Source organism: Episyrphus balteatus, chromosome 1 (genome assembly GCF_945859705.1).
Source record: "Episyrphus balteatus chromosome 1, idEpiBalt1.1, whole genome shotgun sequence".
In the NCBI taxonomy this organism is placed as follows: domain Eukaryota; kingdom Metazoa; phylum Arthropoda; class Insecta; order Diptera; family Syrphidae; genus Episyrphus; species Episyrphus balteatus.
This window is the reverse complement of record NC_079134.1, coordinates 37,289,148-37,305,881: the sequence shown is the minus strand read 5'-3', so window position 1 is coordinate 37,305,881 and position 16,734 is coordinate 37,289,148. Positions and strand designations below refer to the sequence as shown.

At 28.7% G+C, this 16,734-nt stretch overlaps 1 protein-coding gene across 9 annotated transcripts in view; it reads left to right on the top strand.

The window, feature by feature from the left end:
• The window catches only part of LOC129905267 (leupaxin), a 162,554-nt gene that overhangs the window by 124,343 nt on the left and 21,477 nt on the right, over positions 1–16,734 (top strand). The window lies entirely within an intron of this gene.

Below are 16,734 nucleotides of genomic sequence, written 5' to 3'. Positions count from 1 at the left end.
TTGAAAATTGGTGGAGTCCTAGACATTCACTATTTTTGTTGTTTGTTGTAGCTTTGATCATTTATTCTTTTACGGCATAGTATAGGTCTTCATTTTTCTTGCCTCCAATCCATCTCTCCAAAGTTTAGTTATTTTTCTTGTGAAGTCACAAGTTCTATAACTCACATTACTCGGATGACGTTGTTTTGAAATGAAAACGTATTATTTTTGATAATTTAATTAAGAAACCAACCAGCAACCAGTATATCGAAAAAGTATTCCCCGAGTGCTTCTTTTGTAGTCTAGGATATTAATATTAAGCTTTTGTTTATAAATTAATGTGAGCTTTTTCCTGTCTCTTCCCCCAGTCGCTCTTTGTAAAAATCAAATACGGTTACACTCTTATTGTGGGTTCCATTGAGTTGTGACTTGTGACGCATTTGATTTTCATCTTGAAGAGACATTTGCGACCAGCTTAGAATAAGAAAATCTTTAACTTTTTCTTAGAACGACCCTGTCCAAGATCCTTCAATACTTGATTTTCTATAATATCGTTTCTAGTCTTTGGAAATTGTGGTTGATTCTACTCAAATTATTACTACTGTGACGGTGTGGTTCAGTTCGAGTAATACACTCTTTTATTTTATTTATAAGACAGTATCGAAAGTTTGGGACTTCTGGAAAGTTCTCAGAATTAAGGCTTAACTACATACACCACTTTTTGAAAAAGTACAAAAGTGAAAATATTTTTTTTCTGGCTAGCGCAATTTTTTTTGTGAAAAAGAGTATACAAATTGTTTTTTAAACCAAAAAATAAGCTTCCGCATCATTTGTTTTTATTTTCCAGTCCGAAAAACTATACAAAAATGCGTTTGAAAATTTTCACTTTTGTACTTTTTCACTTTTTGAGCCAATGTAGTTAAGCCTTTAGCAAAAGAAAACGCTTTAAGAAAAAAGAATATTGGTGTGAAGTTTATCGTTAGTATTAATGAGTGGATTTATCTTTACAACATCAGGATGACTTTAGTTGGAGAATAATTTAAAATAATCTACCGACAACTGCAGACGTATACACTTAACGGATTTTGATAAACATAATTATTATCTAATTTGAGGTCTTTTATCCTTTGGGTTATAGTCTGAGATCATGAATTAGAAATCTTGAGGTGTTGCTTTTCTAGGCCTTTATTCTAAACAAAATTTCAGAATTGCTATTCTTATTGCATAAACTGTTCAATTTTACAATTCTTCATTTTTGCTGGTTTTGAAAAGAGCTTTTCAATAGCAACCTGAATGGTTGCAGTTTTTTTTTTAAACTACACTTCTCTGCAACGAAAATCAACTTTTTTCAAAGGATTTTTGTTCGCTGATTTCGAATCAACATTAATCTGGCTCGCCACATTTTTCAGAAATTTAATTATATGTAAATAGATCAAAACTGCAGTTTTTAGGTACTTGTTGGGTACCTCAAAATAATATTTTGCAAAACATCCTACGCAATCTGAAATTGCATTGTTTCAGCTTCTGAAACCAATTTTTTATTTTTGAAATTAATATTGTTCTCAAATTTGAATTTATGATACTTCAAAATTTTAGTGGTTAACATAACTAATGGTTTTTTTGACGGAAATTCAAGTTTGAGACTTAATAGCGTTTTCGTTTGGTCGTCCGGGAGTGTCTGGAATTCCTCCGAACGATTCTTAAACTGTTCGTTTGGCAAGAAGAGAAAGTCGATTCTGAATTTTGAGGCAGAATCAAAACGATAATCACGCACAAATGTTCACAAAACATTATGTAAATACACAAGTTTTTGATATTAATACACTAAAATATTTAATACTTAAAGTAGTGATGCTTGATTTTTTTATTGATTTCGTATTTAGTATCTCATAAAAAATGCAATTTTTCTGCAACGGCCTTTTATATTGATTTTTGATACAAATTTGCATTTTACTACATACATAGGTTATACATACATATATCGCTCATTTACTTGAATACTGTCATAACTCAAAAATCACGAGTTTTGAGTTATTAATGCAGAAGTTATTGGAATACAGTAATCTTTAATCCTGCAAGAAGTCATTTCTTAACTTTAAAAATTGACGAAGAAAGAGTACTAGTTTTGTTTTACTAACTTTACACAAAAAAAAAAATAGATCGATACTAAATTTAAAACTCGTTTTCTGAAAAAAAAACAACAGTTTTATTGAGTTGTTATGATAGTGTTCAAGTAAATGAGCGATATGTAAATCAACGCAAACATTTGCAAGTTTTGTTTATCTTTTATTGATGAGTTAACTAAACAGATCAATTTACGTACTTAAATGTCTTTACTTTCAAATTAGGTGCTTTAGAATAAATTGATTTGGTTATTTATCATAAGCCCTTCTAATAGTGTTTTCTTTTAGATCACCCGGAACTGTCCGGAAACATTCTGAAGTACTCTGAAAATTATAACTCCAAAATGTTAGAGAATAAATTTTGGATTTTAAGTTCTCAAAATTACCAAAAAGAAAAACACTATAAGAAGGAAGGGTAGATTGATTCGTTGAAGTATATCGATTCAGTATGGATGAGTGAATTAACATCAAGACGACTGCCACGTATAAGATCTATTGTGTACCCGTTTTAAGCTGGCTGAGTTGGTTACTCATGTTACAGCTCTTCCTCTAACCTAACTCCTTTCAGGAAATTGAGTATTGAGAGGTATTTTCATAGAGTGTAATTGGTCCTCTTCGGCCTGGCATCAACAGAGGTGTTTGAATCTTTGGTGTATTATTGCATTGCAACCAGAATGTGGTCTGGTGTATCTTACTATACACTTCAATACTAGCTTGGAGTTGATTTTATAGAACTTAATTGCTTTTAGGGCAGCTTGGCTATCAGACATAATGACAATGTTTTTGTTCCGTTGATTTAATTCTAGGTTTATCTCTGCGTATTTTACAATGGCATTTACTTTAGCCTGAAAAATACTTGGGGATTGGCCTATTGGTGCGGATAGTTTGGAACTAGGCCAAAAAAACGCCTGCATACTGAATACCAATTGATAACACGGTGTAACACTCAAAATATACGCGGGCGGAGACCTATCAGGTTTTGTAGAGCTAGTCGCACTGAATACGAAACGGTATTTGAAAATCCCCTAACACCCCCAAAATCTGGAGTTACGGGCAAAAAACGGTTTTTTGGACCTTCACCCATTGAAAAAATTCTAGCTTCGACAATTTTTTACCCATTTTCGATTTTTTTTACAGTTTCTGATAGAATTTAAATATACCTTTTTAACAATGTATAAAACATGTAACTCGGTTAAACCACTTAGAATTTATAAGATGTCAAAGTTCAAAAATTCAATTTTTTTTGTCATTTGCCCAACTTCGGCATCAATTTAAAGTATATGTTTTCAAAACAACATGCTATTTAAAAAATATATTCTAAAACTATATCTATTTCCCAATTGATCGATGTATTTTTTATGAAAATCACTTCAAAATTGGCTTAGAAAAAAAAATTTTTCGATTTCAACCCAGATACAGAAATTCGAACTTTTAGGTATAGAACAAAAATGTTGTTTCGGAACGTAGTAGGATAAGTTGGACGCCAGGATTTGATGAAGGGTTTTTATAGAAGAGATCAATACAAACATTTTTTTCTTTAAGAGGGGGGTCTATCTCCCCCCGTTTAGGTGGGAGGGGCATTTTTCTAAAAAAAAATTATCAAAATAAAAAAAAATTATTAAAAAAAAAAAGGCAACACTTACAGTAATAAATAATACCATTTCCAAAAGGCAAAATTGTGCATTTGATTCTAATTTTTAAATCAATATAATATTACCAATAGTTTTTGAAATAATCGATTTCAAAGTTAAAAATAGGGGAACAAAATTTTTGAAAACTCATTTTATACTATTTTTGTCCAGACTGTGAATTTTAGTAAATAAATTACTTAGACAGAAAACTGCCTCAATTAATTCCTTATCGAACAGTGAAAACTATATGTTTCTATGTCTTCTAGTTTTTGATGAGCAAAGGGCTCTTTCTTTTGCATCTAGAACTCTTTGTACTCTTTGTATGGAATAAGTATGTAAGTGGCAAATTTATTAAAATTTCTGATCTAATGAAATAATCTATTAATTTTTCCAAGGTCTTAAGTAGAAATGAGTCAGACTAATTGACCTGAGTGAATTTGGATGGGTTGTATCTTTCTTCCCAATTTGGAAATAAAAATTACTTTAGCTCTTCTCCAGAGGGTCCCATGTTACCACCAAGTATGCTGATATAATGTATGGCATCAGGTCTTCCGCAGGGAAGGTTCCATCGACACCTAGTGACTTAAAAGGTTGAAAGGTGTTTATCGCTTACTTCAAGTCTATTTTGTTAGTTTTTAAAGCTATACTTTCTATAAAATTTCCTGGCATTAGAAAGGCGCTTGAGAAATGTGTTGAGAAACTGTTTTGACCTTGGTTCTTCATTTTTAGAAAAGATACCATCGTTGTATCTAAGTGCTACCGAGGTTATTGTTTTTTCTTTATACAAAACTATTTCTTTTCTTTTCTGATTTCTTTGTTATAACTTTTACATTCTGCCTTGCCACTTCCTAGTTCTTTTTGATTCATTGAATAGTTTGCGTACCTTTGATCTTTGTTTCGACAGATTTTTGCTCCACCACGGAGCATCTTTCTGCCTTTTTATTGGTTTAACGGAACAACTGAGTTCAAATACCTCCTTGATTGCTTCGCTTAACTCATTAACTTATAATCTTGTTCAAAGTGGATTTTAGTTGTTCTTGCTGAACAGATTCTTTCAAGATTGCTTTGTATAGCATCTTATAGATTCCAGTCGGTTTTCTTAGGGTTCCTTACAGAGGTTCTATCTGTTAGAAGGATTTTTGTGACCCTAAAAACATCTATTCTAAGGTAGAAAAAGGCATTTATTATATAAAAAGAAAAACAACTTGATATTTAATTATAAAAGCATTGAACTATCAATAGTTTTTTAAAGTTTTCAGGTAAAAGCCTCCCACGATTATCTCTAAGAAGCGTCTTAAATGAGCTAAATGACTTCTCCACTTCAACAGAAACGAGTGGACCCCATTTAAAACTGTCGACGTCGTTCACTTCAATGTTTTCGGGAAGCCTAGAATTAATTTCACCATTTATTACGGAATTTATTTGTTCAATGATTTTTAATCCCTGATTTAAGTTGAAAACTGTAACGAATTTTTTTAATACTTCATTTGCAACTGGCCCATTAGCTTTTTCTAAATTTTCTTTAATATTCTTTAAAATCTGAAATACTTGTCCAATCGGTTTCCCTTGAAATAAAAAAAAAAATAAGTTTTAAATAAAAATAGATATATTTAAAACTACCTGATTTTTGTAAGTTTTCGAAAACTTGGTTTTTAGGATCGACAAAAAATCCAAAATTTGTTTTAATGTATTCAAGCTGCTGGATCAATTCAGCATCCTCAATCAATTGTTTTGCAAATACAACACAGCTTGCATCATCTTCCAGCACAGTGATGATTTTTTTGATTCGACCTAAATAATTCGCATAGTAGATAGCAGCCTCTAGCCAAATACTCCCCAAGTGAGTCAAAACCTGGTGGAAATTTGAATGTATGGGTAAATTTTAATCCGGATTTGATAAAAAAAAATCTTACGGTTTGAGGTGGTAACGATAATTCTGGTTCTATCTCCTTAAAAATAGCAATGCGGGATGGGCTTTTAAGAAACACCTTCTTCATGTTCGAAATAAATGCATCAACTTTTGGATAGTGACTTTGTATCTTTTCACAGACCCGATACACACCATTAGCAACACAAGTTACATGTATCATTTTTGGATAAAAAGTTTCCAGTGACTTGGCACTTTTTTTCATGTAAGGTGCAACATCTGTAACAAATAAAAGAACTTTCTGTCTTTGAAGTTCTCCTGGCCATAGCAACCGCATTGAATCATCAAAGAGCTGAGCAATGGTAGCTGCGTTCACTTTTTCTAGAACTACCGAGTTTAAGAGATATCCTCGCCCACCTTTTCGTAAAGGTCCGACAATTACATTTGTAATACAGCGTTCATCTTTATCTATTGTTTCATCAATGGATACAAAAATATTATTGTCGCTTATTTCATCTCGTATTTTTTGTAACACATCCAAATAACAATCATTGACATAATTTTGTCTAAGTGTCGACTCATCTGGCATTTCGTTTTCTGTATATTTTTCCATAAATGCCTTGAATTCGGGACAATTAATTTTATCCAACGGTATATCACATGCCAAGAGCATTTTTGTCAAATCGCTGTAAAATTCGTTTTTCGAAGTTCCAGCTACGCAAGATGATGCAATGTCTTGAGGAGACATTGATGTTTCCTTTAAAGACATTGCTTTCTGATGCTTAAAGCTATGAATGTGTTGTTCAATGAAATATTTTTTTCCATGATTCACTTTCACTCCGCACATTTTGCATAATAAAATTATTCCGTCTGTTGCAAAATATTCTGGTCCAAATGTTGATACAAAATTTTGCAATTTTATTTCTTCTTTACAAGCTGTTTTTGGCATTTGTAATAATTTAATTATTTTCAATGACTTAACAAAGAAAATACCTCCAGGTTTGAGATAATCCACTATACCAAAGAGCGCGCTGAGTTGTATCTTATCTTGTATTGTTTTTGTTTATATGAGGTAATTTTATTTTTTTTTGTTTTTTCTTTGTAACCAGAACCAGAACCATTCTTTGATGCACACCCACACTGGCAGCATGACCAGTTTTATATGTCATGTCACACACATACTTAAGAAATCTAGGTAGATTTATGCGTTTGTGTATTCAAGGAATTGCAAAAAGTGCTTACTCTATCTTCTTTCTTTCTCTAATGTGTTCAGTGCTGTCAACTAACTGAGATGAACAAAATAGTACGGGAAAGTTAAATTGTATTATATGGGATCTGGGAAAAAATTAATAAATTCATTTTGACTTCAGAACTCGAAAGAGTATCAAAACACGAATCTACAGAAAAAAATGTAGGTATGGCAAACTTGAAGATAATTTAATTTCGTACAATATATGCTAAATAACTTTTTATGATTATCCCTTCGGTTTAAGAGTTAGGTTAGTTCTTTTGAAACACGTTAAAGGGTGATTTTCTTATTTTCATCATATTTTGATCTTTTTTTTTTGAAAATTAGTTTGAAGTAAAAGTTGTTTATGTTTTTATTACCTTCATTTATGTATTAGATTAACGGTTTTTTGATTTGATAGACGGTTTTCGATCTGTAGGCAAAAAAAAAATCAAAAAGATTGCAATTTTTTATATAGGTTAAAAGAATTAATACAGAGTCAAAATAGATTTATGAATTTTTTCCCAGCAAAAGCCTGACTTCTAGGGATAGCAGATGTTAGTAAAAAGCCGGTTTTCGGTTTTTCCGGTTTTTTCCTTTCGGTTAAACCGGGCCAAAAAATCAATTTTCGTTTTTTTTTTGCTAATTTTATGCCAAAAAAAAATTAACCTAATTTGTCAAAAAAAAAAAAAAAACTTTTCGAAGAAAATTCCTAGGCAAAGCTTTATTTAGTTTGATTTCGTTATACAAGCTCTTAACTCACTCTTAGTAGGAGTTTTGAACAATTTTTTAAGCTGAATATGAAAGAAAATTTATAATAATATGGTTATAGTCCAGTAATTTTAGGTTTTATTATCTGCAGAAAAATTCCTATTTGGCTGAATTTTGGTATACACCTTCGTTACGGCGTTGTAATGAAGATGTGAAAAATCGACATTGATATCGTGCCCGCGTTAGAAGTTGTGGAGGTCAAAAGGTCACGAAAATCAGTATTCCGCATATATCTCGCGACCTGTTGCTCGGAGGTAAAAAGGGTCTATAGAAAAATTGTTCGTCATAAAATTATCTACAAATCAATGTCGATTTTTCACATCTTAATTACAACGCCGTAACGAAGGTGTATACCAAAATTCAGCCCAATTGGAATTTTTCCGCCTGAAATTACTGGACTACACTGAAAAAATTATTATTCTTAAAAACTATGAATCTTGTTCATAAACCGAAATTCATAAATTTTTAAGAAATATTCATTAAATTTAAGTACGAATTCTTAAAAAAAAAAAAAATTTTAAAGAATAATTCATAAAATTTAAGAATAAGTTTTCATAAAAAATTTCCTATGGAAAATATTTTTATGAATTTTTTTTAAGAACAAATACGAAGGCTTATGAATAAATTCATAAACTTCTAGCCCCAATTCGAAAGAATATTTTACTGAATCTTAGAATCTGGACATACTTTTATGAACGAAATTCACTATTATTTTCCATTCAGTTGTATTTTGAGTTAAGATAATTTTTAAAATTGACTTTTTTTCCCTTCTAAAATCGATAAAATCAATTTTCAAAATTACAGTTGTAAGAAGTTCATTAATTTTGTGTGTTTTAAGTACTTTTTCTTAAAATGAATGTATTTTTTCATTAATCGAAAAATAACGAATATTTTACCGTTATCCTGTATTCGGTATTAAGAACTTATTCTTAAAATTTAAGAATCTGTTCATACTTTTTAAGTTCGAAATTCATATTTTTCCAAAATTTAAGAATTAATTCATTAAATATTATGAAAGTATACATATAATTTATGAAAAAATTCTTACGTTTTGAATTTTTAAGTATATTTTCTTAAAGTCTATGTACTTTTTCATCAACCTATAAAATGATAACTGTTGTTCTGAATCTATGCCTCAGAAAGATTTCTTTGAGGATTTAATTTAAAATCTGATACTCAAAGTGGACGGTTGTTGTCGAAACAAGCTATTAAAGTTTGTGAATAAAAGACAACATTTATTATAAACAGTGTTAAGCATTTCAACCACGTAGACAATTTGAAGAGTATAAGTACATTTAACAGTGTAAAATATTGGTGGTTCCCGTTGCCTCTTTCCCATGTACTCAGATAAGTATAAAAACATAGAATGTTAAAAATTGCTTTCTTTTATATATTAAACATATTTTAATTTTTGTTTTGTTATAGGTGCATGTTTTAAAATTAAAAATCGTGATTTGATATTTTTGTGAAATAAGGAGGAACATACGTAATCTTCAACTTTGGACCGGCAAAGGGGACAAAATCGACACAAAATAAAAACCATATTAAAGGCGATTCTCAACTAATCCTGTACACTTGAAATTGTCATTGCAAACTAAAGCAAAACATAGAATTTAGTAGGTAAGTGTTGAATTTTATTTTATTTTTCTAAATATTTAAATTTTGTTTTAACTTAATATTATCAACCTAAATTCTTTATATTTTTATTTTTCCCCAACTTATTCAATTTTGTATTGTTTTTTTTTTTTCAGCTCCATAGTCTAATGCTGCCGATTAAAAGTAAAAGATAATTTAACCTTCTAGCTATTTCAATTTTTTAAATCAAATAGTACATATTAATTTTACTAATACAATCTTTTTTCTATCTTTCCAGATGATGCATCCATTAAAAAAGTAAAATTAAATTAAAAATTAACTTTAAAGTGAAATTTATAGTGATAATGATCAATAAAACATTTTTATAACGTTTAAACTTAATAATTTCTTTTATTTTTAAAAACAATTTTCATTTTTTGTTTTAGATCTTGGGTTGTTTTCTTTTGCTGTTTGTTTGTTTGGGATACAATTTTTTTAGGAACAAATGGAATGGAAATGGTAATGTATTAAATGCATTTATATAAATAAATGCATACATTTTAATGAAAAGCGTATTATATTTTATGGAAACAATCATACAACTTTAAGAAAAATTCATAGTTTTTATTATTTTTTTCATAAAATTTAAGCAACATTTCATTTAAATTTCTACGAAATTTATGAAAAAAATTATAAAATTCAAGAAAATATCTTAAAATGTAGGAAATTTTTCTTAAAATCTAAGAAACTTTTCTTAAAATCCAAGAAACTTTTCTTAAAATCTAAGAAACTTTTCTTAAACATGTTCAAAAATTTTCGAATTCGTTTATGAACAAATTCATAAAATTTAAGAACTCATTCTTAATTTTTAAGAAAGATTCATTCCCTTATGAATTTGTTCATAAAAAGATTCTTAAATTTAATGAATTTGTACATTGGCTCATTTGCCATGAATTTTTACATTAAATTAATGTACGAATTCATTAATTTTATGTACCTTTTTGGTTCAGTGTATTAGTTGAGAAAGTTTTGAGGGTTTTCAGTTTTTTGTCTTGTCGGGTCTTTTTTATGTTCGACGTTTTTTTCAGCCGGTTTTTTTTTTTTGGTTTCCGGTTTTCTTGAAAAAAAAAACGGGTTGACCGAAGCAAAAAAACCAAAACCGGTTTAAACCGGCCGGTTTTTCCCATCCCTACTGACTTTCCCGTACTAAAAATTCATGCTGTTATGATTTTTAGAATTTTTTTTTATTTAAACAAATAACTAACTTAAAAAAATAAACAAAAAAAAAAACAAACAAAATTGGAAATAAAAGGCGAAAAGGTACTGATGAGCAAAAAAGGCAAGAAAAGAGCGTTCTATCTGTCATTTTCGTGCGAATTAATCAATTTCATAATTCTTTTGAATTTTTCCAATTCGTATTATTTTAAAATTTTCGTAATTTTAATGCGCATACGGGCTCAAAAGTTTCAAAATTATTAAAATAATAAATAAAACGATTATTTTTTACTTGCGTTTTTAAACGTAAATAAAGGAATTACACTGGCCAACAATTTTCAACTTTTTAAAATTTTCCAGAAAGATTTATATCAAATTTTATAGATTTGGGTTCAGTAAGCTCAAAAATAATATTGGTTTTTTTCTAGCAGCTCTAGTTTTTAAAATATTTAATTTTTCATATTTGGGGAAATATTCATACTTATTTTTTAAGTTTTTCTCATTTTAAGCGTTTATTAAAATTTTCCAGAAAAAATTATATTAAACTCAATGTATTTGGAGTCAGTAAACCTAAAAATAACATTCATTTGTTTCTAGGAGCCCTATTTTTTTTAAATATTTTTGTTTTCCACGTTTTGGGGGTAATTTCGTACTTATTTTAAAGTTATACTTATTTTAACTGTTTGTTAACATTTTCCAGAAATTTTCTTATCAAACCTAATGCATTTGGGTTCACTAAGCCTAAAAATTATACTGGTTGCTTTCTAGGAGCTCTTTTTTTTTAGATATTTTAATTTTTCACATTTTTTGGGTAATTTCATACTAGGTATTTGTTTTAGATTTTATTATTACAAGCGTTTTTAAAGTTTTGTTGGAAAAATTTGTTTCGAATGTAATGTAATTCGGTTCACTATAAGTAAAATAAAAATACAAAAACAAAATTGTTTAAATAAACAAAATTTAACAAAAAAAAAATTGTATGAATTTCCATGCCTTTTCATGTATGAATAATTTAAAAACTAGAGCTGCTAGAAAAAATTAATGTTATTTTTGGATTAGTAAGAAATGATAAACAACGGTCTGGAAAAATATATAAAATAACTAAACAAAAATTTTATTAATTGATTTAATTTAAATTATAATTTATTAAATAAAACAGTGGAAAAAATTAAGGGATTAAATATTAAAATAAATTTAAACTTTTTTTTTTATTTTTCAAAAGACTGTGTTTCCCTTAAAAATGGTCGTACTGGAATTTGAAAAAAAAAAAATATTTTAAAGCTCGAACCTTTTAGTTTTGAGATCTTGATTTCAATTCTATTGAAAATGGAAAAAATTTTTTCGAAATTTTCCCCGTTCTTTTCTTTGTTCATGTTTTTGTTCATGTTCATTAGGGTGTCCCTTATTTTGCAAATGGCTGAATTTAAATACGCATACGGGCTCAAAAGTTTCGCAATAAATAAAAAAAAATATTCCCAAAGTTTCAAGTCCCTATCTCAATGCTAAGTGGACGCGACTTAATTTTTAATATTTCCATACAAAATATCGATAAATTACAGGTAGTTTTGAAGTGGTTTACTCAAAAATTCGGTAAAACTGTAAAAGTTGATAGAAAATTTTGAAAATTTGCAAATATCTTCAGCACTATAAGGAGTGTACGAAAAAATTGCTGAGTCAGTAAAAAGTAGGTAACCGTTAATATCACTGTTCTTATGATATTTGCGGTTATGTTTTACTTACTAAGCATTGTTTACAAAAGAAAAATATTTTTAAATATTTTTTTCGTACACTCCTTATAGTGCTGAAGATATTTGCAAATTTTCAAAATTTTCTATCAACTTTTACAGTTTTACCGAATTTTTGAGTAAACCACTTCAAAACTACCTGTAATTTATCGATATTTTGTATGGAAATATTAAAAATTAAGTCGCGTCCACTTAGCATTGAGATAGGGACTTGAAACTTTGGGAATATTTTTTTTTATTTATTGCGAAACTTTTGAGCCCGTATGCGTATTTAAATTCAGCCATTTGCAATATAAGGGACACCCTAATGTTCATGTTCATTCAGCTTAATTTTTTTTAAAGTTCGATTCGAACACTTCGAAGCTGAGATATCGATTTTTGAACGGGAAAGAATCTTTTTGTCTTAAACCATCAATATCTCAGAAACTGCTGATTCAAAACAAAATTAAGGAGTGTTTTGAAATTTTGAGGTTTTTGAAAAAATATTTGTTTTTTATTTTGCATTAACTTGAGAAATGAAGAAATTTGCCTTATCTTATAACGGGACACCTTTAAAAAAAAATAAGTTCTGGAAATGAAATTGAAACAAAATTTTGTTAATAAACGATTTTTTTCTGAAATTTAGCAAAAAAAAAAAACATAAATTTGCAAAAGTTTGCTATAGTTTTTAAGTTCAAGTAATTATTTATGAGTCAGTCGATCTAAATGAAAGTAATTTTTTTTTAAATTGACTTAATTTTAATACCAACACCAACATTTTGTTTATTTTAAAAATTAAAGTACCTAATACTTAATGAAAAATCTATTTAAAGAATATTATTTTCAAACTGTATTTTTTTTAAATTATTGTTTTTAAATAAGTTATTTTTATTCTGATTTGTTCTAAATAAACAAAATTTATGTATTTACCGATAAGATGATAAATTATTAACAATTTGTATTTTTTTCTTACTCAGTTTGTTTAAAAAATAATAAACAAATACATTTTTTATTAAAAACTTCCCCCATGTTGAATCCATTAAAAAATACTTTCTCTTTATTTTTTTTTTCTTCGTGATGGAAAAAATATCCATGAAAATTAATCGAAAACAAAAAAAAAATTAATTAATCAATTATTTACAAAATAAAACAACTTCTAAATGGCAACTATCCAAGATTTGTTTTTTTTTTTTTTTATTTCATTCTCATTTTCAAGGACATCATACTCCCACAGAAGCTTGCCATAAAACAGCTCGAATAAAATATATTGGAATATCCATTCAAAAACGAACAGTTTTTCAGATACCCCAATAAAAAAGATTAACAAATCTACAAACATAGTTTTTTAAATTCGAATAAATCTCAATCTCAAAAAATAACCATCCTCATCATCGAGAGAAGAAAAAAATTATATTTTATAATTTTTAATTTAATATTTTATATATTTTTTTTGTTGTTGTTGTTTTGTTTGGTTGTTGTTGAGGCTAATTTGGATGTGTCTCTCTATACACTAACCTCGATTGTACGAGTGCAAAAATATCTATTTTTAAAAATCAAGAGGAAAAACTTTTATATAGGGGATTTTCTTAGAAACAGAAAAATAAATGAATTTAATTTAAATAAAAATATAAATATAAGATTAGCCACTTTCATATCTTTTGACAAAGATGGCATTCACTATAGACTCTGGAAAGTGAAATGCTAATAATTTTTTGTGTTTATGTATGCAAAGCATTTGAGGTCTGTTAAAAATTTGCAGTCGCAAATTTTTAAGGATGCATTTTTGAGGAAATTCATGGCACGCGAAATGCTACTCAAAAGTCATAATTTTTAATTTTTTTTTTTTGAAAAACAAATAACAAAATAACAATACCCTATACCTATTAATGTGTTGATAATTAAAAATTAAAATTTCTGCCAAATTAATATACAAGTTAAAAACAAAAATTCACTACGTACGTAGTCTATTGAAATTTTTGGTTATGACATTTTGAAAAATTAAGAAAAATTTCAGTTTTTCAAGAAAAATAACAAAACTTGTTTCTACATGGTTCTTGAACATTTTACAAGCATGCTGCCAAATTAGCTGCTGACGTTGAACAATTTTATTTTTTTTTCTCAGACACATATTTCCTTCATAAACACAATTTTTCGAAATATCTCTCCTTGTCAACAGGTGAGAGAATGTTTTTATAAAAATCTGACACCTGACATTGGGAATGCGTTTTTGTTTTATTTAAATATTGCATGCGGTTGAAAGTTTCATTGAAAATAATGCAAACACATATTTAACAAGACTTAACGATATTGTATTTATACATAATTATACACAGCGACTTAAAATACACCTTGTAAACATTTTATGAATTATTGATTTTGATTTAATTTCATAAAGGGCAGGGAGGATTAGCGTGTGGCCAACTTTTTTCTTGATGTCATCTTTATTTGAAAACTGCCTTGTTAATGCACTTTAATTTGAAATATAGAAATTTCACATCTTATGCATCCAAATCCTTCCAAGATATAAATTATTTGATGCAACATTCACATATAATTGCTGTGGATTTAGCCTAAAAACAAGCACACAGCTTCATTAAAAAAAAATATATATAAAAGTCTGAGTGGTGACCGTCGAGTTGCTTAGTTCATGAAAGATAAGTTGATACTCAAAATTAAATAATAGGATTGCCATTTTTAAAATGTGAATTGCTATGGGGCAACCCTATTTTAAAGGGAAAATTATAATATACTAGCTAACTCCACCCGCTTCGCTGAGTGCCTTTATGAAAAAAATTGAACCTGTGCGAAAATATTTTAAAACCATATAATTAGGGAGTAATGGGCACTCGAAAAAAAATCGAAAAAAAAGTCACCCTGTGACGGTCTTTCATGTGCTGTGACTACAAATCTTAAGTTTTCTCAATTGAATCATTTATTTGCAAAACATGATAAGTCCATGATTTTAAATTTTTCAGGAGAAGAAAAAAACGTTCTATTTTCTTTTGATATGCGTAGAAAAATTTATAAAAAATATATTCTGTAGAACTCTTGCCTAGCTACAAAATACCGTTTCGTTTTTAATTTTTGGAGCGATAGCTCAAAAGATAAAAAATAAAAACGCTTTTGGACTTATCATACTTTGAAAATAAACGGATGTGAAATTAGTTTTTAAATGGATATGCAATTTTGCTTTTAGCCCCAGTCTATCAAACAATTGTATTTGAGAATAAAATACAATGTCCGGACTGCTAATTTAACTTTAAAGTAGCTTTAAACTTAAGATTTTCAGCCATTAATCTAATATACCATTTACATAAAAAGAAGCTGTTGTTTATTTTCAAAAGATGATAAGTCCGGGACTTATTCTGTTTTTGATGCTAAAAAAATATTTCGCGTAGCTGTAAAATCGGATATAGATGGAGTAGATAGTTGATATTTTAAAGACAGACGTGGTTATCCCTGGAGTACAAATTTAGTCAAAAAAACGAATTTTGAAAAAAAGTGGACTTATCATGTTTTGCAAATAAATGATTCAATTAATATGGAAAAATTACCTAATAAAAAAAGTCAGATTTCATAAGAAAAACATTTTTATTTTCGTTATTAATGGAATATTCTTAACGATGTTATACCATTTTGAAAAGAGAATTGAACACACCAACTTTAAAGGTAACTTGCCAAAATATCGTAGTGCATTTTTTTTTTACACTACGGTTCATTGAATTAGGGTCATGTAAAATTTTTGAGTAGCTACTTATTTGGGCAAAAAAGTGATATTTGCTTGAAAACTGATCCAGCTGAGTAAACATTTTTTAATCCATAATCCACTTGTGAGCAGGGTTTTTCAAGCTTCCGTAGCAAATGAAACAAATTGAGAAAACTTAAGATTTGTAGTCACAGCACATGAAAGACCGTCTGGGTGTGACCAATGTTTCGATTTTTTTTTTTCGAATTCCTATAACTCCCAAGATATATGGCTGAGAATTTTTATTATTTTTCTGATAACAGTCACCACCTACCCTATCTACCGTTTTCGTTTCGACGACTGGTTTTAAGTGCGACATTGTACTCTCATACACACAATAACCTGACACTGTTGCAAAACTTTGGTCATTGCCAATTCTTTTGAAACATTTATAACATATAGGTGTTTCAAAGCCAACTTAAGAGCACAGCTGTACTGTTACCGTTTAATAACGAAGCATTAACACCAGAAAAAGCCAGAGCCAGTGCTTTTTTATTTTAAGATGTTGAAATGAATGAAAGAAAAAATGTTTTACCTGTACCATCAGGAACCAGGTGCATATGCAAAACACAAACCCAAACTCTGAATGAGCACACCTTCTTTAATTGTTTCGTACACTTACTTTTGTTGACCATTTGAATTCGGCACATTAGTTTACGCAAACTTTTTTAATTCAATGCAAACGTCCTTCCACTTGATCAAGAAAATCTTGCTCTGCACGGTTTGGAGGAACCATTCCAAATTGTGCCCGTGTTTCATTCGTAAAAATAATCCAAAGAACTTGATTGTACATTCCATGGGTGTATTCCAATTGTGGATTCAATGTCACACGACACTTGATATGCTATATCCTAAGTAATGTTATCTTAATAATTA